A 7795-nucleotide genomic window follows, 5' to 3' on the forward strand; every position below is an offset into this window, starting at 1 on the left:
ACGTCCTATATTATTAGAATCTTTTGATGAGTTAAAAATAGGGACGAAGCAAAAATTTTGAAGGCCCTATTTATTTTTGCGATGCCTTTTAAAATGATCCCTTTATTATATTTAAAAATTAATTTGTTTCCACTTTAAGAAAAATAATTCAAGACAAAATATATCGTGAAACATTATATTACTTTAAATATAATAAAGGTTTACAAATAAATCACTTATAAGTTAAAAGTGTGCTCGAAACTGGGCCTAAACAACTCCATTTAATATTTGAGACCTTTTATTTCGGAGGCTAGGCGGTCGGCTACCCAGATACCCCTAAAATCGGTCATGGTTAGAAATGTAATTTCAGTGCATGTTCTCAATCATACATAATGCTAAACATTTCATTTAAAAAAAGCGATTGATGAGATCTGAATTCGTAATCTTTCTGTCATCTTAAAATTTAATATTATACTAAAAAATCAATTACTTTGATTCAAACGCCTATATAAATTACATACTCTATCATAGTGACCCATTCGCATACTGGTATAAATAATACAACTAATTAATGTTCAAATTGATGACTAGTAGTTTAAAATAAATTGATGACTACTAATGTCATTTCTCGATAGTTTCTAGTTTCTACCATATGTTTACCAAGTAAAGAAGTCATGTTTCACTTTTCATCTTTAGTAGTTTATAAAAAACCTACTTTTTTGACTTATTTAGCTTCTAGATTTAGTTTAATAATTCAAGACTATATTATTCTCCGATAAATGTTTTATTTATTTTTCAAATCATTCAACTATCACTATTTTATATTTTATTCTCAATTTATAAATTAAAACATAATATGTGAGATTTTTAGAATTGACATAATACATTGATAAGTGTATAAAATTAAATGGGACACTTAATTAGAATAGGAGGGAGTAAAGATATATATGAATGTTTGTCGATTGACTTTTTCATGATTTTTTTGTTAAACAGTTAAAAAAGTATTTAATATATAACTTTTAAGTCAAACTAAAAAGCAGCTCATAGTAGTTTAATTTTATTGGCTTTTAACCTTTAACCTACACTTTCCCGAAAAAAATAGTTAACTGTCAATAATATCAAATATCTTCACAAAAGTCAACTTTACCTAGTTAAACATAGTGATTTGCCTAATTGGGGTTGAAAAATAAAAAAAATTCAACTTTGGTGTTCTTTAAAACTTAATTTCAAAATGGTGTTCATATAATAAAATAGTTTTACTATGCTACATTTTTTTGGTTTGGTAATTCCAAACATGCAAGAGGATAAAACTGTTTTATCAAGCAAATATATGCATAAACAAATTTAAAAAATCCCACAAGCCTTATAGAAAAAGTAAAATCTATAAACAACCAAAAATTTCAATCAAGTCCAAAAGTCAAAATCAATAAAGATGTTTGTCGAAGATAGCGTACCCTTTTGATCTCTTGTTAGCATCATCCTTGTGATGAAAATCAATCAAAAATAGAGATAAAAATCTGAAAATTACCTCCATTGCACATTGGAAAAAATATCTCAATAAAAAACGGTGGATTTAGACTGCGGTGATTGATATAGATGGCGACTGTGGTGGAAAGCCGGTGGTTGGCGTGGATGGTGGTTGTCATCAGTCTCTCCAAGTACTCCGTCGTCAATCTTACTGATGTTTAGTTTAGAGATTTGAGAAAATAAATAGGCTTGTTGTTCGAATTGGAATTGATTTAGTTTTGCTTGGGAGAGATTTAATAGGTTTGGAACTTTCCAAACCACAATCAAATAGAGTTAATTAATTTATTTCTTAATAAACACTAGTTTGGAAAATAAATTTTGTTAAATCTCCAATTGAAAATTTTTTATTTTCCAACACTTCTTACTAAGATAAATCATTTAGCTAAACAAAATAAGTTTGGATTGATTTTCATATGGAAAGTGGAAAACACAAAAATGTTAACAACATCCGTTGTAGTCTAGTTGGTTAGGATACTCGGCTCTCACCCGAGAGACCCGGGTTCAAGTCCCGGCAACGGAAAATTTTTATTTTTACCAATTCAAAACAACAACATTCAAGATTCTATTGTTGAAATTACATATTTCTTGCTCACCAAACAATCAAATTATAAAGCTATGAATTTACAAGTAAAATAGTAGAAGAAATAGATCAAAATCACCTCATTTTTATTCCAAATTCACTAATCTAAAATAGCTTACTATTATTTTTATTGAGCTTTTTAGATGTAGTCTATCAAATTCAAGGTGGGAGTATCAGCTAGTTGGATCACTTAGTGCGGTGGTGATGGTGGTGGCATGGCCGTCGATTAATATGAGTAAAGCGGTCTATCACAAAGGGTGTCGTGATCAGAGAGCCCCATTATTAGAAGGTCTTATAAATCTATTTTTATACTTATTTGATTTATTATTTTAATCACTACGAATATATGTATACGATTTTACACGAGATTAATTAAGAAATAACCAAAATCACTAAACCATATTAACAAAAAGTATCATCGACATTTACCCAAATAAGCAAATATCCGTTGAAAATCTAAATGATTCCAATGCACTAATATACTAACCCGGTAACATAAAAATACCTCCATCTATTCTTTATCTCTAATTTAACAATTATTTTTCTAATTAAAAACTTGATATCTAGTCCATTTTTGAATTTGAATTTAATGAAAATTGCATTTTAATTCTTATCATGATCTTCTATTAAAAAAATAATTAGAAATACTTTAAAAAAAAAGTAAAATGAAGAGAATGATATCAACATTAAAATTCAATAAATTCAAACTCACAATTTACAAAATCAAGAAAATTAGACTAGTAGGTAGTACTTGTATTCAGTGTACATATAGCCTATAAATTATACTTTTTAGGTATGACTTTTTACGCAATCTAATACGTAATTTTAATTATTTATATTAAACTATTCTTAATTAAAAATTATAAAAATTTGATATAATGAAAATATATGATTAGACGATTCAAAAGGATCTCACTAGACTATATTTTCCTTACACATTAACCGCAATATATAAATAAGCTTGAAAGATGAATAGTACTATTATGTGTAATGTAACAGCTATTTTAGAAGGTAGGAAGTATAAGAGTAAATTTGTCTCACTTTCTATTTTAGTATAAGTCTCATTAAATTTATCTAATTTAATTTCGGGTCATGTTTAACATACTTATTCAATTGTCATTAAAATATTTAACTTACATTTTTATCTCAACTACATATTTTTTCTATCCTCCCGTAAAATAGCATTTTTCTTAATTTTTCCAATTATATTTGTAGTGAGGCAGTTTTGATGGTACAGAGGTACAAATTTACTCATGGTGTAGATTACTAAATATAGAAACCGAATTGGTTTACTAAATATGGAAACTTGTCATCTTTCAGAACAAGTTACATCTGGTGATCAGATCTGCATAATTGCATGTGCAAACGCCTACTCCTTAAATTTACACCCTCTAATTTCATATGACTATAAGTCTTCTCATCTCTGCATATAATCACCGGCCAATAGTAACACAATAAATCTCAAGGGTGAGACATATAAACAATTCAAATTTTAATTAACCATTGATTTAATATTTAATGTATTAATTAATTTTAACATTTAAAATAAAGGGTTGAACATTAAATTATTAAAAAGTGAGTATTTTAAATACAATACTAAAGACTACTTAACTCAATTTATCTCAATAAAACTGTTTTAAATGACAATTTAAGTTAATCTCTATATTTGAAAATACATGAAATTAATAAAAATTAACACTAACAACTCAGTTTAATTATTGATATTAAACATAGATAATGTTAATTAAAAGTTAATGCAATTTAGTTTGGAAAATTGTTTGTCAATGTAATTAAATATATGTTTGTTCTACAATATAATCATTTTGTTTGTCTTTCACAAAATTGATTCCTACTCATTAGGTATTCAAAAGTAGCATTAATTGCCAATGAAAATTGTAAAAAAAATAATATTTAAAAAAGTAAGCTTTGAAAATTAGGTCTTATTTTAATTGAAACAATACTTACCAAGTAGAAGTTTCACCATGTAAGATTTCACGTTCAATTCTCGTTGCTCTCTTTTTCTTTCACAACCAACTAACCCTGTATTATGAACAGTAGCAGCCGGATTCAGAACTCAAAATCTTGGGTTACACTAACGTGTTGAAGTAAATTAATAAAAGTTCAGAAAAATTTTGTCTGTATAATGAACAAAGCAAAAAATTTTTCATTACCCTAAATTGACCTATAAAAAATATCGCAATAATAATCTCATATCACTTTAAGTATAAAATGAAAAGGGCAGTATATGTCATCCACACCATATCGTACAAAGTTACAAGTTACAAGTTACAATAAGATCAAAGTTTGACGTAGTGAAATACTTCATCTGTTCTAAAATACTCACTACATTACGATTATTGAAACTACTTATCGTTCGAACTTATTTTATATACTACGACTTATATGTAAGAAAAATATATGCAAGTGGGATATTGGTTGAATCGTCTAAATGCAAACTTTCATAAATTAACTTTTTATAATTTTTAGATTTGCATATTTCAATACATAATGATTAAAATAACAACTTAAATTATATATAAAGTCAAATATAGCAAGTATTGTGAAATGGAGAAAATACTGGTAAAAACAAAAGGAAAATTATTTTTTTAAAACATGGGTAGCCTGTGCCACCCATAGTTATATGGTAGATCCGCCTTTGAGTATGAATAAGATTTATAATCGTGAAAATGATAAAACATTCTATAAAAATTAAATCTAAATATAATTTTTATTACCATTATTTTGTAACAGTAACCAAACGCCTCATAAAATTTATGTCATTACCATTAAGTAACAACTAAACACTTGGTTAGGGTTTTTCATTAGTATATATGTATAAAACTTAATGCCAATCTTCAAATTTTAAAAATACCCACCAATTTTTTCAGAACAAAATAAAAAAATAATGGCCTAACATAAATTGAGCAAGGGCTAATACTAGTATATAATGCTAAATAAAAAAAATGGCTTATGATATAATCAATCGAAAAATTACTTATGGAGAAGGTTATACAAAAATAGAAAAGTTATTTTTATCAAAAAAATTTAAATAAAAACTATTGATGATATAATGTATACGAGTATTTATTTAATGGAGTATATACTTTTGTAATAAATGCATATCAAAATAAATAAGTAGTGTAGATTCGAAGTAGATGAGGTGATGATAGAAGAAAGGAAGAGCAAAGGGAATGAGATCCAATGTATCGTTAATTTTTAATTTTTTTGAAATAGCAAGTAATTAAATAAAAATTATATAAATTAAAGTACTAAGAGAAATATTATTTAAAGCCTTTTTAATTTATAAGGGCACTATATGGTCAGATATTATTTGCTGTGAAATATTATTTTTAAATTGTTAAACCTTTGTATATTATTTGCTGACAGCACTCCTTTCCACATTTTAATCGGCTATTATAGGTACCGACCATTAAAGTGGAGTAGGGTAAGACCAACGTAGAAGCATAAGGAGGAGAAAAAGAGAGCGTAATGGCTAGTAGGTACTTATATTAGCTGGTTAAAACATGAAAAGGGATGTTGTCAGCAAATAATATACAAAGGTTGAATTATTTAAAAATAATCAATAGTAGGGATTATTCACAGCATATGGACAATAGATAGGATTATTTTTGACAATTTTTTCAATATTTTGTTACTCTAATATTATTACGTGGCTTTTACTTATAGTGGAATTTAATTAGGAGTTTGGATACATACAATTTCATCATTGTTAGTGTAAACACTAACAATTAGGTTTTCTGATTGACCGTTACTAAAAGATATCATGTGCAGCTTCACATAAATAAGAACTGCGCATGATATAATAAATAATTTTACTAGATTTTATTATAATCCAAAATCAAAAAATCATAAATCGTTGACCCATCAAAATAATAAACATTTAATAAAACTATCAATATGATAATTAATGGGAATAAAAAAGGAAAAATCTTTGAATAATAGTGGAAGAAAAGAGGATTGAAGTTGATGACAGAAGGTAGAGAGCACAAAGGAGTGAAATGCAGTCATATTTACTGTATATCAACCTTAGTGCTCTCTATCTTCTGTCAGCTTTCTTTAATTTTACCTCCTCTTTCAAATAATAAATAAATAAAAATTAAGTGTAAATAAAATATTTAACATATTTAAAAAAATTATAAAATTAGGAATAAGGGATAGTAATTATTCCTGCTGAGATGAACAAAGGGAAGACTGAGAAATTTTATTTTTTTCATTTCATTTGCTTTGAGATATTGGTTGTTTGTGAATTGTTGGATGGAAGGGGAGTAGCACTACAGAACACTATTTATAGGGAAGGATTGAGGAATTTGTACTTATTATGTCTATATTTGGCAGGTATGAATTCAAAATATTAGTAAGCCCATTTTTTACTTACATTTTAATGTGTAGTGAATAAATTCAATTATTGTTCTTCTATGTTATATTCTTATGATATTATGAGTTATACACAATATAATATTCTATTCTACTGATACAAATGTTAAAATAAGAATTTTTTTAGGTATTTTCATATGGTGATTTTTAGTTTTTGATTTTTTCACGTGATAGTCTGGTAGATAAACGTTTTTTAATTTGTGTAGGACCTTAAGCTTTTAACTTTTCCATTTGATAAGTAGAATGATAATGTTTTTGCTAAATTTACGTTATTATTAACCATCATGATGATTTTTTTCATAAAAACAGACATCACATCACAATCACCCTTATGGACATACGTTTCAAAAATTTATTGGAATAAGTATTTAATTTAACAAAAAAACTTAATCCTTTGTCTAGTTACGGAAAAATTGAAAACTCAAGATCACTATGCGGATTTAAAAGAATATTCATCCACCACGTGGAAAAGGCAAAAACTCAAAATTATACGTGGAATTTCCCATTATTTTGTAGAAAAATAAAAGATATGATTTTATATATCTTTAAAAATATTCTCCTTTAAGTGAATAATGCATGAAAATATTAATAATATATTATGAGAATAATGCACTAGATATGGTGTCGTATATTTTTAGGCTAGCTGTCATGAAAGAAATCCTACTTTTAGTAGTATAATCCATTGATTTCATTTCTATTTTGACAGATTTGTTTGTCCAAGTCTTTTGGAAAAATAGAAAAGAAATTATCAGAATGTGTGGTGTATAGCCTGTAGATTGGATGTCCATTAAAATTTTAAGCACTAATTGTTTTTATTTCTACTCGTCGATTTTTTTAATCAATACGATCTGGTGCTTAAATTAAATTTACAAATTATGTAAATTTTTAGAAATATAATGTGTAATATTCACTAAAATTGACAAGATTTCTAAAGCTATGTGGATAGTTATTAACAATTCAAGTAGTTGTAGTTCTAGTTGTAACGTGTAGGTTTGTACAATTAAAACTGTAAGAAATTTAGATGTCTAAGCATTTTTAATATTAATATTGTTCGTTACAAGTGGTGGTTGTGGTAGCTATTGAAATATAATTAGTTGTTGACGAAAAAAAAAAAATCTTAAACCGTGATTTTTGATTTTAAAACGCTGCAAATTGTAAGGTTCAAAAAATCATTACATGCGCCATTAAATGATACTTAAACTATTCACCAAAAAATGACATTTATTTCAAATTCGTTTTTACTTATCACAAATCAATGGTGGAATGAAAATCTTTCAACTACTAGACTAATAGTACGCATAATTGTACTCTTAA

At 26.6% G+C, this 7795-nt stretch overlaps 1 non-coding gene across 1 annotated transcript; it reads left to right on the plus strand.

Moving 5' to 3' along the window:
- The first annotated feature begins 1953 nt into the window (after positions 1-1953).
- TRNAE-CUC (transfer RNA glutamic acid (anticodon CUC)) lies at positions 1954-2026 on the plus strand. Its single transcript has one exon. It is a non-coding gene; the product is annotated as a tRNA-Glu (tRNA).
- The last annotated feature ends 5769 nt before the right edge of the window (positions 2027-7795 follow it).

Source organism: Amaranthus tricolor, chromosome 17 (assembly GCF_026212465.1).
Source record: "Amaranthus tricolor cultivar Red isolate AtriRed21 chromosome 17, ASM2621246v1, whole genome shotgun sequence".
In the NCBI taxonomy this organism is placed as follows: Eukaryota; Viridiplantae; Streptophyta; class Magnoliopsida; order Caryophyllales; family Amaranthaceae; genus Amaranthus; species Amaranthus tricolor.